Source organism: Sciurus vulgaris (genome assembly GCF_902686455.1).
Source record: "Sciurus vulgaris genome assembly, chromosome: 3".
Classification (NCBI taxonomy): domain Eukaryota; kingdom Metazoa; phylum Chordata; class Mammalia; order Rodentia; family Sciuridae; genus Sciurus; species Sciurus vulgaris.
The window spans coordinates 61,160,297-61,175,578 of NC_136463.1; the positions used below are offsets into that span (position 1 = coordinate 61,160,297).

The window sequence follows — 15,282 nt, forward strand, 5'->3', positions numbered from 1 at the left end:
AATAGATTGTTCATTCGTTTGGTTTGTTTCTCTAGGCCTTCCTCAATCCCAATAATTCTTACATTTGGCCTTTTCATGATATCCCATAGTTCTTGTAGATTCTGTTCATGATTTCTTACCATCTTCTCTGTTTGTTCAACTTTGTTTTCAAGGTTAAATATTTTGTCCTCAATGTCTGAGGTTCTGTCTCCCAGGTGTTCTATCCTATTGGATATGCTTTCTATGGAGTTCTTAATTTGGTTTATTGTTTCCTTCATTTCAAGGATTTCTGTTTGTTTTTTTTCAATATCTCTAACTCTTTATTGAAATGGTCTTTTGCTTCCTGTATTTGCTCTTTTAACTGTCGATTAGTGCGATCATGCATTGCCTGCATTTGCTCTTTCATCTCATCATTCAGTGCCTGCATTTGCTCTTTTGTCTCATCGTTTGCTTCCCTGGTCATTTTAATTATGTACATTCTGAACTCCCTTTTGGACATTTCTTCTGCCATGCTGTCTTTGGGTTTTATTGATGTAACATCTAGATTTGTTTGGGGCATTTTCTTCCCTTTTCTCATATTGTTCAGGTATCAGTGGACCACTGAGATATTGCAGATTTCCTCTATTGACTTATAATGTCCCTGAAGATTTCTAGTATATCCCCTGTTAGCCTTCAGTAGGTTGAAGTCTTGGAGGAAGTTGATAGTGTGGTGCTCCACAAGGAAGCTGCCTCTCTAGGGGTGGTGGCCTTCAGGTGGGGTATATTCCATGCTAGTGGGCAGAGGTTCCTCCACTTGTTGACCAATGGTCATCCAAAGGGGAACTAGGCTGTAGGCTGAGGCAAGGCCTGTTTGGGCCTGTGTCTCTGATTTTACCGTCCTTGTGGGAAACCTTCACCCGCCAGAGAAGACTCACCTGGTGGGGAGGTGTCGCTGGTCAATTCCCCTCCTAGAGGTTCCCCTCAATCTACAGCTACCACCACCTGGGCTGGGCTGCCTTCCTCTGCAACGTTCCCAGGGGCCCAGACCTACCTCCTGGTCCTGGGAACCTCACCCTTCGTAGACGAGTCTCCTTAGGCTTCCTCCCCTCAGAGAATCTGCCCACAGTCCTGGAACATTCACTCTGCCCCTAAGCATGTCTCTGTGCGGCTGTTCCATGAAGAAGCCTCCTAGGTCCTGGGACCTTGCTCTGCACCTAATCGCCTGGCTATGCGGCCCCTCCTCTGAGCAGCCACCTGGAGCCCTGTACAATCGCTCCAAGTCCCAGAGACCCACCACTCACCTCTTCCTCCAGACAGCCACCCAGTGTTCCGGTGCAGTCACTAGGAGTCCAAACAACTCACTGCATGCCTCCTCCACCCGCCAACCACCCATAGCCCTGGACAGTCACTCGGAGTCCAAGTGACCTGCCCTGTTCCTCCTCCTCCTCCAGGTAGCCCCCCGGGTGTTCAGGAGCGGTCACTCTGAGTCGCTCTGAGTCCACGTGACCCACTGCACACATCCTCCAGGCAGCCGCCCGGAGCTCTGGTGTGGCCACTCAAGACCAAGTGACCCATTGCGCTCCTCCTCCAGGCAGCTCCCCGGTGTTCAGGAGCAGTCACTTTGAGTCCAAACTACTCACCAGTCGCCTCCTCCTCTGAGCAGCCACCTGGAGCTCCAACGCAGTCACTGTGAGTCAATGTGACTTGCCGCACTCCTACTCCTCCTCCTCCAGGCAGCCCACCCGGTGTTCAGGAATGGTCGCTTTGAGTCCATACAGCTTGCCACAGCTTGCCACGCAGCTCCTCCTCCGGCAACCACCCGTATCTCTGGTATAGTCACTCTGAATCCAAGCGGCCATGCTCCTCCTCCTCCTCCTGCGGGCAGGCCCTGGTGTTCAGGAGTGGTTGCTCTGAGTCCAAACAACTCACCTCGCAGCTCCTCCTCTGGCAATCGCCTCTAGCTCTGGTGCAGCTCTGAGTCCAAACAGCTCTCCTCACAGCCCCTCCTCTGGGCCGCCACCCGGAACCCCAGTGGTTGCTCCGAGTCCCAGCGCTGTGCTGAGCGGCCTCCTCTCCGATGCTCCCAGTTGTCCGAGTTCACTGCTCCAGCAGGGGGAGGGGTGTCTTGCCGGGCAGCTCTACTTCACAAAGTTCCCTGCGTTCCGGGACCACCGTCCCATCCAGGACGCCTCCCCTACGGGAGAGACTCACCCAGCTGCTTTGAGTTGGTCCCAAGTCTCTCAATATCTCCTCTTTTGAATCCTGAGTCCTGGAGCAACATGAAATGCAGCCACCCTCTAGTCCGCCATCTTGAAACTGCAGTGTTTGATTTTAACATAATAAAAACATTCTTCTGTAGTGAGGTTAACATCATAGGGTTTCAACATGTGTTTTGTCTCCATGATGTTTTTCTGGAAATTTGTAGAATTATTCCCATCACCTCTAGCAAGATCCCCAGAATGAAGTGAGTAATATATTATTAGGAAAACTCCACAGAATAACATCCAAGCTAGGGAGGCATACATCTGGCATGCAATCCTTTTAGGATGAGTCTTTGCAATCATCCTTCAGTGGAACTCTGTCAAGCACTGCAAGGAGAGCCAGGCACCCCCACAGTCTTTGGAAAACATCTTCTGATTTTGTAATAAATACTGCCTTCTATATTATCAATTAAAATGTATTAGCCGAGGCGGCTGGGGATATATAGCTCAGTTGGTAGAGGACTTGCCTAGCTTGCACAAGGCCCTGGGTTCAATCCCCAGCACTACCAAATTATAAATATATATATATATTATATAATATAGTATAATATATATATAATATATATAGTATATATATATTATATATAATATATATAGTATATATATTATATATAATATATAATACTAATATTATATAATATATAATATATACTATATATACTATATATAATATATAATATAGTATAATAAAGTATAGCTTATATATATATATAAGGTGAACCCCAGGACCAGAATTTTACAGAAGATTCCCTGTGCTCTCTGCTCCACAGAGCCCCTCCTGGCCCTCATGTCCTACAGAATAGCCCAGCTTTTCTATGTTCTGAGACTGGACAATAGCTCTCTCTGTTCCTGAGCAGGGAAGAGATGGAGGAACAGAGTGTATCATAGGATGCACAATCCAAAGCTGGGTCTGTGGGAAGGAGGGAAGCAGCAGGGTGAGTCCAAGAAGCCAAGGTGGGAAGCCTGTCTCTGGGCTCCCAGCTTGTCCTCACAGACAGAGACTGGAGGCACAGAGGTGGCCAGAGTCACCTAGCACATTAGCTTGTCAAGTAACCCATTAGCACTTCATGCTCAGACCTGGAGCAGGACACAGGAAGTAGAGAGAGCTCTAGGCTGGGACCTTTTACTTTCAGTCTGGGGCACTTCCACACATCCAGTAGTGGGTCCATGGACTTCCATTTGGTTTTGAGGGGAGCCTGTGACCTGTAACGTTTCCAAGACCTACTTTCTTATGGCAGTAGCCTCGAGTTGGGGACTCCTGCTGACCCATGGGAAGGGCTGGGATAGGTGGGGACTTGCACTCTTCTGTGTCTCTCACTCTCTCTACAGCTCTCTCATGAACATTTCACAATGTAGAGAACATACTACAGTAGCGGTATACATGTCACAGACAAGCACACGCATGTTCTAGGAGAGGGCGCAAAAGGGTCTGTCCACAGCTGGATGATGGGAGGCCTCGAGGGGAGGCTGCCACCTAGACTTTGCATCTAAGTTGAACCAGCAAGAGCTGACCCTCACCCATCACCTCAGTCCTGTAGGACCTGCCTTCTGTTCCTTCTCAAGGCCACACCAGAGAAAGTCCTCTGCAAGCCTAGGTTCTAATTCCAGCCTCTACTTCATGATGCAAGAACTTGCAAGGGTTTTATTTTCTATTTGGACAGATGTTCCATCCAGCAGAACCAGCGTGGAGAAAAGAGACACCACCAATCTTTAGTTGATGAGATTTATTGTGTCCTCCCTGTTTTTCTGCCTCCTTTGTCCTGCTACTATCTTCCTCCTTCTTCTCTCTCCCTCTCTCCTATCCCAGGCTCCTAGCTTATCAGCCAATTATGGCAAAGCTTTCTCTCATGCAGGAGAGCATGCAGAGGAATGCCAGCATAACACTACATAAATCACAAGCTGTCCACGCGTGGCATGATATTAGATAGCCAATCCTTGAGCCTGGCGTTAACACGTCATATGTCTCCAAGGAACTAGTAAGCAAGCAGCCTTTCGGGGTACTTCCTTATTTTGGTAGCCAGTGCCCTTTCGCTCACTGCCAGGTGCCATCTTGTCCAAGGCAGCCCACAACAGCTCCCTCTTTATTTTATAAGAAGAAAAGGACAGCAACTGTGCCTGTCTTAGGTGCCAGAGTCAGACTTTATCCTTACCCATCATTGGGAGTCAAAGAGCTATTGGCATGCTTTGATCCCTGTCTTAGGTTGGTATAAAGTCCACCCTGTGCTTACCTGTCTTTGACTACCAGCCCTGTAATTGGGAGAGCCAAATCTGTGGATTGGAGCCTTGGTCCACGGCCATAAGGACTTGCCATACCACTAAGGCTTGCTGTCTTTGATGATTCCTTAGAGACAACAGATATCTGAGCAGCAATAATAACAGCAAGAACAACAATCCCATCATAGCAAAACTTCCCATCCATTGTTTACCAAATTGTAATGCTGACTGTAAGAAACTAATGGCTTCTGGCATACCCGGGACCTCAACCTAAGTACTATTTATCACAAATATAGAATTTCTTAATAGGGTAGTCAAATTAGTAAACTCTTTAGTCCATGTCCCATTAAGCATGCTTCCAAGCTGTTTGGACAGATTTGTAGCAGCTGTAATATTAGAATAGAGGATAGAGGTAACACATAGTGCTTGGGCATGCACTAGACAGCCCATCTGTGCAGTAACAGTCAACATGTACACTTGTTCTTGTAGTAAGTCCACTCTTTGGTTTAGAATCAGGATTCCCGTGGTGAGATGTGCATTGATGTTTTCCTGGGCTATCAATGCTTTGGCAGTGACTCGTGACAGGTTGTTGAGCATGTGAGCAGTAGGAATAGCAGTTCCTAAGGCAAGTCCAGCAGCAGTGACAGCAGCCGCAGCAGCCGCTGCAACAACAGTGATGGCTATAATAGCTGAGATAACAAAATCTCTTTTGGCTCTCACAGGTAGGGAAATTCCACTCACTATGATTTAAGGTCACTGGGACTGGAATAAATCTAGGAATTCTGGCCATCACAGCCAGAGGAAATGATGAAGCATTTCAACAACTAGATACACAACTCTCTTGGTTAGTGCAGTTAAGGACCTCAGTATCATTATCATTGTTATTAGTAATGTTAATAGTAAACTTAGCACTGTTAGACAGAATGAACATAAACAGAGATATGACACATACAGGAGTAGGGGAGAAAGATTGATAAAAGGAAGAGTAATTGGCCATGCACCTTATATAACTATAAGCAGGGGTATTACTTCCCTTTATATAGGCTTGCTTTTGACTGCACCTTATTGAATGAGAGAGAGATTGCCTCCCTGTATCATGGCAGTTTCTGAGGTGGCTAACCAGAGGAAGCAAAGACTACATCTTAACTTGAAGTTTAGACTAGTAATAAGTGGCTTTACAGTGGAACCAGCTGGTAGGTAAGGGATACCTAGAAGTTCTGTACTGGGAAATAATTGAGGGAAAACTGTGTGCCATGAGTGATATATCCCCAAAGGTTTTAGGAAGAGCTAACAACAGCAGGCTTACCACCATCACCATCATTTTGTGTTTCGGTGCCATTTTCTTTCTTATGGATAGTTCTTACCAAGTGCTCCGAGACCCAGATAGGTTGTTATTGGTCCTGAGGAAAAACACAAACAGATCCTCTTCCCCAAATTAATACTGGATCAGGTCCTTTCCAGGACCCAGTAGAGATGTCTTTCCACATTGCTTGTGGTTGGCCACCAGACTTTCCACTAAAATGTCTATCAGCCACAGTACAGCCCATAGCATCCAAATTTAAGAAATTGAGGGTGAATAAAGCAAGTTTAAGTCTGTTCTTGGGGGGGGCGGGCTAATGCCCCTATTCCCCCTTTTTGTTTAGTTAAGCAGATTTTCAATGTTTGATTAGCCCTTTCCACAATAGCTTGTCCTTGTGGATTGTAGGGCAATCCTGAAGAATGATAGATATTAAACTTTGAGCAAAACTGTTGAAATGAAGAAGAAGTATACGCAGGCCCATTATCTGTTTTAAATGATTTTGGCCTTCCCATAGTAGCAAAGGCTTGAAGGCAATGACTGATTATATCTTTTGTCTTTTCCCCTGTATGGACAGTAGCAAATATATATCCTGAGTAGGAATCTACAGTTACATGTACAAATCTTAAAGTACCAAATTCAGGGATATGGGAGACATCCATCTGCCATAGATGATTTGGAAGGAGTCCTCTAGGATTGACTACAAAATGAGGAACAGATAAATGAGGCACAGAGGCAGGACCCTGTTTTACTATATTTCTGGTTTGTTCTTTTGTAATGTTATATTTTATCTTGAGAGTAGTAGCATTGACATGAAAATCTTTATGGAAATTAATTGTTTCTTTTACAATATTAAACACATGAGGATCTCAAGTAGCTGAGTTTGCAGTAGAATTTCCTTGAGCTAAAGGCCCAGGTAAGCCTGAATGTGCTCTGATATGGCCTATATATAAAGGTTCTTTATGAGTCCACAGAAGAGTATATACTTGATAAAAGCATTGTTGTAAGGTAGATTGAAGACTAATGGGTCCAGCTGTCTCAAGCCATGGCACAAGCTGGGCAATATAGAGACTGTCAGTATAAATATTTAAAGGTTCCTCAGGAAATGTTTGTAAGGTAGTTATTATTGCTTCTAGTTCAGGTTTTTGAGCAGACTTATGAGAAGTAATAATAGTCTGTACTTTATCAGAAACTACTGTAGCTGTACCAGAGGAGGGGCCATCTGTAAAGATTGTTTTTGCTGCTGGGATAGGTTGAGCCTTAACAACCTGAGGGAAAATAACAGGATGTTTTTTGAAGAAGCTGAAAATAGGTGAACATGGCAAGTGATTATCAAATGTGGCCATGATGGAACAATAGATAATTGCCCAATCTTCATTATTGTTAACTAGTGTTTCAATCTGTTTTGCCATGTATGGGACAATAACTGACTGAGGATGAACTCCAAAAACTCGAAGGGCTGTCTTAAGTCCTAATGTAACTAGATTTGCTATCATCACAGGATACAGGGAAACAACATTGTGGGGGAACACTGGCAAATGGATCCATATCAGGGGTCCAGCTTGCCACAATAGACCTGTAGGAGTATATTCAGAATCTAATACTATGAGATTAAAAGGCAAGGATAGATCAACTCTATCACTATGAGCATTTTCTAAAGCTTGTTCTACTAACTTTAAGGCTTTTTTGCCTTCAGGAGTTAAATTTCTGGGGGATGTAGGGTCTGAATCTCCTTGGAGAATATCAAATAGAGGCTTAAGTTGACCAGTGGTGATTCCCAGATTTGGCCTTATCCAATTTATATCACCTAATAATTTTTGGAAGTCATTTAGGGTCTTAAGCTTTTCTGTGGCTAATTGAATTTTTTGTGGCCTAACACAGGTATCTAATATTTGATGCCATAGAAAGGTAATAGGGCTGTGGGTTTGCACCTTTTCTGGGGCCACATGTAATCCCCATTTTCCTACGATCTCAATAATATTGTCAAATACCCCTAATAAAGTCTCCTGTTCCCTATGAGCCAAAAGAATATCATCCATGTAATGGAGACAATAAAGTTCTTTATAATTTTATCTAATCTGTGATATAGCCTTGCCAACATATATTTGACACATAGTGGGATTATTTGCCATTCCCTGGGGAAGGACCACCCATTGGTATCTAGTATTAGGCCCTTCATTATTTAAAGAAGGAACGGAAAAGGCAAATCTTAGTATTCCTTTTCTGATTACTTAATTATATCAGACATACCATTGTAAATACAAGTTTCCTCTCCTTGTACAATTGAGTATAAAAGACTTAAAAAGGAAATGCCTTCTTAAAAAGAATAATCATTTGCCTGGATTCCTGTGAGGACTTTTCTAATCTCATTGAACTTGTTTTCAGCTAAAAGGAAAAAGGAGGATAGAAAGGTAAATAGAAAAGGCAAAAATGAAAATGTTGTATATTTCTCTCTTGCTTCTTTCAAGAACCCCAGCACCTGTTTCTTTTTTCACTAGGTTAGGTAGGATCTGGGTCTTAGTTGCTCCTCCTCAGTCTCAGCATTTGACTATGGTGCTGGTCCCTACTTTAGATGCCTGCTTTTTGCTACTTCTCATTTTCCCCTGCTGTCGTTTTGAGTGAAAGCTTACTCTCTGATTAGTAAGGCTATGACTTTAGAGAAATGGTCATTTCTTTCTATGTTGGAGTTTTCTGAATGTAATTTCCTATAACAAGATCATTATAATTGGTATTTTAGGGTCTACCATATTATCAAGATACCATGGATGATCTGTGGATACATCTGAGTATCCCATCACCATTTATAACATTGAAAAAGAGAAATGTGTGCTAAGTTACATAGAAATTTAGTGATGTTTTAAAATAATTATTGCTTAGGTTTTATTATCTGACAGTTCATCGCCGCCTTTGGGAGATGATTCAGGTTTTGCTCTTTCCAGAAGATGTTAATTGTAGTTTCTCTTGTTGCTTGCATATTTTCTTCTAGCAATCTTTTTTTTTTTCTTCAGAATTCTTACCACTATTTTTAGTGGTTTGCAGAAATAGGTGATGTAGCCTCTTAGATTATTTCTAAATTCAGACAATAACCAAATTGAAATTGGAGTTCTAAGATGGTTTCTGGTGACTGAAAGTGGCACATCTAGGGGCTGGGTTTGTGGCTCAGTGGTAGAAGCTCTTGCCTAGCATGTGTACTGTGAGGAATTTTGTTTGATTCTCAGCACCACATATAAAGAGATGAATAAAATAAAGGTCCATCAACATCTAAGAAAATAAACAAGTGGTATATCTTAGTAGGAAGATTATACCTTTAATTTTATTTCCTTAGAGTTCTTTGAACAGTCATTGTTTCTAGACTTTATTCTGGCTGTTTAGAATTGTCAAATAAACGATTTTTGAGTAAGTAAAGTATTAATGTATTTTTATGAAAATAATAGCCATTTCTATTATTGTTATAAGATTGGAATAGATATACATTCACTGTGACATGAGATACATACCTTAGTATTTTTATATGACAGAGGCTATTTATGAAGTATCACTACCAATTAAATTTGAAATGCTTGTTCTCCTATACTTGTTTTTTAATCCTGAACCCAGAATGTTATTAAATTCTCATTTGATTTTGATTCTGTTTCTTTTAGGCAGATGCAATACGTTGAATTTAATCTTTATTTCTTTCTCTTTCAGGTAAAAGAGTATATCAAGGTAAATTTTTTGGCTTCTTCTGTAACTTGTAATAACCCTTTGTATTTTTGTTTGATGTGTGTTTTATGTATGTTAGAAGTAGATAGAGTGATTTTTTATGTCTATTTTTTTTTTTTTGACTCCTGAAAATTTTACTATTCTTGGGTTGCTAGCTTGGATAATAGAGTAGATGTTGATGGTACCAACTGAGATAGACGATGAGGAGGAACAAATTGTGGGAAGAAGATGATTAGTTTTAAATTGGGGTGTATTCACTTTGCATATTGATGTAATGCAGATGTATTACATTTGAACAGTATTTCTGTGCTAATGATTTAATCATACATTAAATAATTGATTCAAATAGATAAGAATGGTAATGTGAGTCTGTCTGGAGCCGGCAGGTCACACGCTCATGGGGCAGTGAGTTTCATTCCAGCCAACAGCAGCAACAACAATCCATTTCAGACCTCAGTAGAGCAACCCCAGGGAGCGCAGGATTGGACCTCAGTTCCACCTCCCATGTCATATTAACTCCTGACATGGGCCCTCAAGCCTTGAATACTGGAATTTTTGGCCCATTGCCCTCAGGTTATTTTAGCTTAATTTTAGGAAGAAGTAGTTCTACCATGAAAGGTTTACAAGTACTCCCAGGTTGTAGATCAAGATTTCTTGGGAGAAATTAAGATCATGGCTAGAACAGATAACAACATTATTACTGTTACTCAGGGAGAAAGAATAGCACAGCTGATACTGTTACCATTAGTTCCAACCAAACACCCAGTTCAAAATCCTAGGAGAGGAAATGGAAGTTTTGGATCCTCTAATGTATACTGGGTACAACACATAACTGATCAAAAACCTTCTTTGATCTTGTGGCTAGATGGCAAGTCCTTTACAGGTCTAATAGATACAGGAGCAGATGTGACCATAATTAAACAAGAGGACTGGCCTTCTTCTTGGCCTACCACAGAAACTATGACTAATCTTAGGGGTATTGGTCAAAGTACAAATCCAAAGCAGAGTTCTAAATACCTCACTTAGAGAGACAAAGAAAACAACACAGGTCTCATTAAGCCCTATATCATACCTCATTTGCCTGTTAATTTATGGGGAAGAGACCTATTATCTCAGATGAAAGTAATCATGTGCAGCCCCAATGAAATGGTTGCTGCCCAAATGCTATCTCAGGGATATACACCAGGAAAAGGGCTAGGAAAGGCCGAAAATGGTATTTTACATCCCATTCCCAATGTAGGACAGATTGACAGAAAAGGCTTGGGAAATTTTTGATTTCAGCCATTGACATGCCTGCACCCCAACTGTGTGCAGATACAATAACTTGGAAATCAGATGAACCAGTTTGGGTTGATCAATGGCCACTAACTTCTGAAAAACTTGAAGCTGCTCGAATGTTAGTGCAGGAACAGCTAACAGCCGGACATATCATAGAGAGTAATTCTCCTTGGAATACTCCTATATTTGTAATTAAGAAAAAATCTGGTAAATGGAGATTACTACAGGACTTAAGGGCTGTCAATGTCACTATGGTGCTCATGGGAGCCCTGCAACCAGGGCTGCCATCTCCTGTAGCCATCCCTCAAGGATATTTTAAGGTAATTATTGACCTCAAAGACTGTTTTTTTTTTTACTATCCCTCTACATGTAGATGATCAAAAAAGATTTGCTTTTAGTCTACCATCAATAAATTTTAGAGAACCTATGAAAAGATATCAGTGGAAGGTATTGCCACAAGGAATGGCTAATAGTCCAACCTTATGCCAAAAATTTGTTGCTCGTGCCTTACAGCCTATTAGAGATTCTTGGAAACAAATGTATATTATTCATTATATGGATGATATACTTATAGCAGGACAATCAGGAGAACAGGTATTACTATGTCTCACACAACTTAAACAGCAGCTGACTGCAGTAGGATTACAAATTGCTCCAGAAAAAGTTCAGCTACAAGACCCTTATACTTACCTAGGTTTCCTGCTCAATGGGCCTAGGATTATTAATCAAAAGGCAACAATCAGGAGAGATCGTTTAAATACACTTAATGACTTCCAGAAGCTTCTAGGTGATATAAATTGGCTTCGACCATATCTTAAATTAACCACAGGGGAGTTAAAACCATTGTTTGAGATATTAAAAGGAGACCCTAATCCACAATCATCCAGGACTATATCTCCTGATGCATTAGCTGCTCTTAAAAAGGTGGAGGATGCTATTGCAGGTCAATTTGTTATCAATATTGATTATTCTAATCCCTTAACGCTCATTATACTTAATACTTCCATCACTTCAACTGGTCTTTTCTGGCAAGATAATCCTATTATGTGGATTCATCTTCCTTCCTCACCCAAAAAAGTGCTATTGCCTTATTATGATGCAGTAGCTGATCTGATTATCATGGGGAGAGAAGATTCTAGAAAATATTTTGGAATAGAGCCATATAAGATTATTCAACCCTACATCCGATCTCAGGTCAATTGGCTGTTACAAAATACTGACATCTGGCCTATAGCTTGTGCCTCATTCACAGGTGATATAGATAATCATTATCCACCAAATAAATTGGTTCAGTTTTGCAAACTACATCCTTTTGTGTTCCCTTGTAATATTAGAAGGGAGCCCTTACACAACGCTCTTGTTGTCTTTACTGATGGATCATCCACAGGAACAGCTGCTTACACCTTCCTTGATAGAACTGTCACTTTCCAGACAAAATGTACATCTGCCCAACTTGTTGAATTACAGGCTCTTATTGCAGTTTTATCTGCCTTTCCCAATCAACCCCTTAATATCTACACAGACAGTGCCTACTTAGCGCACTCGGTGCCACTCCTTGAAACTGTTTCTCAGATCAGACATGTTTCTAAAACAGCATCATTGTTCCTTCAATGTCAGACACTTATCCATAATAGAGGGGAGCCTTTGTTTATTGGGCACATCAGAGCTCACTCTGGCCTTCCGGGGCCATTAGTTAAGGGCAACAGAATTGCTGACACAGCCACCAAAATGGTTGCAGTAGCTTTTTCAGATAATATTAAGCAAGCTCAAGACACTCATAACCTACATCATTTAAATGCCCGCTCTCAGGTTACTCTATAAAATCACTAGGGAACAAGCAAGGCAAATAGTAAAAGGCTGTACCACATGTGCTACTCATCTACCAGTTCCACATCTAGGAGTTAATCCTAAAGGCCTTGTTCCTAACATGGTGTGGCAAATGGATGTTACTCATTTTTTAGAGTTTGGTAATCTAAAATATATTCATGTTTGCATAGATACATTTAGTGGATTTATATTGGCTACACTTCAGGCTGGAGAAGCAACGAAACACATAATTGCCCGTCTATTACATTGTTTCTCAGTCTTGGGCATACCTAAACAAATTAAAACAGATAATGGCCCTGGATATACAGCAAAAACCCTCCAAAAATTTTGTGAAAAATTACAAATTCAACATGTCACCGGAATTCCTTATAATCCTCAAGGCCAAGGAATGGTTGAGAGAGCACATCTCTCTCTTAAAACTACTACTGATAAAATAAAAAAGGGGGAATGGTACCCAATCAAGGGTTCTCCCCGTAATATACTCAATCATGCTTTACTCATTCTCAATTTTTTAAAAATGGATGATCATGGGAAATCTGCCGCTGATTGTTTCTGGCACCCGGAATCTCAAAAGCATTTTGCCATGGTAAAATGGAAAGATCCATTGGATGGTTCATGGCATGGTCCAGACCCAGTCTTAATCTGGGGTCGAGGTTCAGTCTGCATCTTCTCTCAAAAAGCTGATGTAGCCAGATGGCTGCCAGAGCCCCTTGTACGTCAAGTTAATGAAGTTACCTCCTCCAGGGATAAAAATCATCCCTGAGAGTCTTTTCTTTTCCTTCCACAGGAATGAACAAAACATTGCTTCTCTGGATGATGGCTGCCTGTTCACTGCTCTCCTACAGCCATGCAGGGTTTGAGGACCCTGCTAAGGCTCGTGAGTATTTACTGGAGCTCAAAAACAAACCATGTAAGTGTGAGGGAGGATTTATAATGAGTACTGATGAGGCAAATTACAAGCCATCATACATCGGTAATCTACCGAAACAACGCATTGAGATAGATTGTGGCAGTCACATCGCATTTTGGACAACACATACACTGTGGTACTGTATCGAAAAACCACAGATTATTTCCTCAGTTAATGGCAAATATGCACCTTGTTCGTGCACGACCTTTCACACTTCCTTCCATAGCTCTTGTTATTCCTCAGCTCAGACCTGTTCTTCAGGGAACAAAACCTATTTTACTACTACATTAATAAAGTCCCATCCAGGATCAACTGGAGGGGATTGGTCTAATAATCCTGGAAAATTAAGTGTTGCCTCATGTCCTGCAGACCTAGTGGGGAAAACAGTTTGCTGGTCTACTATGGCACCCCTACATGTGTCTGATGGAGGAGGCCCCCAAGATTCTAATAGAGCCAAGCAAGTCCATGAAAAAATTCAACGGATGTACAAGGAACTGCATCCCAGTCTGTTATATCACCCACTAGCATTACCCAACCACAGACCTTCTGAGATAGACCCTGCCACATATGATATCCTTGAGGCCACTCACGCCTTGCTTAATCGATCCAACTCTCCCTTGACTGCAGATTGTTGGCTTTGCCTTCAGCTAGGATATCCTGTTCCACTAGCTATCCCAATTGATTATAGAAATAACTCTGCTACCAACCTCACAGTGATAAGTTATAAGACTATAACCAATCTTGATGCGTCTTGGTCCAGTTTTGCTGGTAGAAATTGCTTACCGACTCCACCATTTCTAGTACAGCCATTCATGTACTCCAATACTACTTGCTTTTATTCACCTGGCTATAATAACACCTGGGATTTAGACGTAGGGACTATAACCTTTAGTGGTTGTTCTGAGACATTCAATCTTTCACAGCCATTGTGCCCCCCTAATGGCACTGTGTTCGTTTGTGGAGGTAATAAGGCTTTTACTCAACTGCCTATTAAATGGACTGGACTATGTGTCTTAGCTGCCTTACTCCCAGACGTAGACATTATTCCAGGAGATGAGCCTGTCCCTATACCAACAATTGACTACATTACAGGGCGACCTAAACGTGCTGTCACTTTCATTCCTCTACTTGCAGGACTTGGAATAACTACAGCAGTGGCCTCAGGCACTGCTGGTTTGGGGGTCTCTCTTACTCAATATACTGAATTATCCAGACAATTGATTTCTGATGTACAGATACTCTCAAGCACCATACAAGATCTTCAAGATCAGGTAGATTCCTTGGCAGAAGTGGTCCTACAAAATAGAAGAGGTTTAGACTTTCTAACTGCCGAACAGGGAGGCATTTGTTTGGCTTTGCAGGAGAAGTGCTGCTTCTATGCCAACAAGTCAGGAATCGTTAAGGACAAGATCAAATAGCTGCAAGAAGACCTAGAAAAACGCCGACGAGCACTGGCTGATAATCCACTATGGACCGGATTCAGTGGATTCCTTCCCTATCTCCTTCCTTTCTTAGGTCCCCTCCTTTGCTTGCTGCTAGTCGTATCTATAGGTCCTTTGATATTCAACAAGATTATGGCTTTCATCAAAGCTCAAATTGAGGCTATACAGGCAAAACCTATTCAGGTTCATTACCATCGGCTGGAGATGATGGATTGTGATGGTGCAACATTTGATCAATATTAGATCGCAATAGACCATCACCCCTGTGCGCTGAACTGGTCAGCCAATGATGGGTAAGATTCGTGGGAGCACATACCAACCTAAGACAGGAAATGAGGGCAAGAGCCTCATTATCCAATGACGGGTAAGGATGCTGCTCTGGCACGGACAACC

At 41.9% G+C, this 15,282-nt stretch overlaps 1 protein-coding gene across 3 annotated transcripts in view; it reads right to left on the bottom strand.

Annotated features, from left to right (window-relative positions):
* The window catches only part of LOC306656064 (olfactory receptor-like protein DTMT), a 280,983-nt gene that overhangs the window by 246,163 nt on the left and 19,538 nt on the right, over positions 1 to 15,282 (bottom strand). The window lies entirely within an intron of this gene.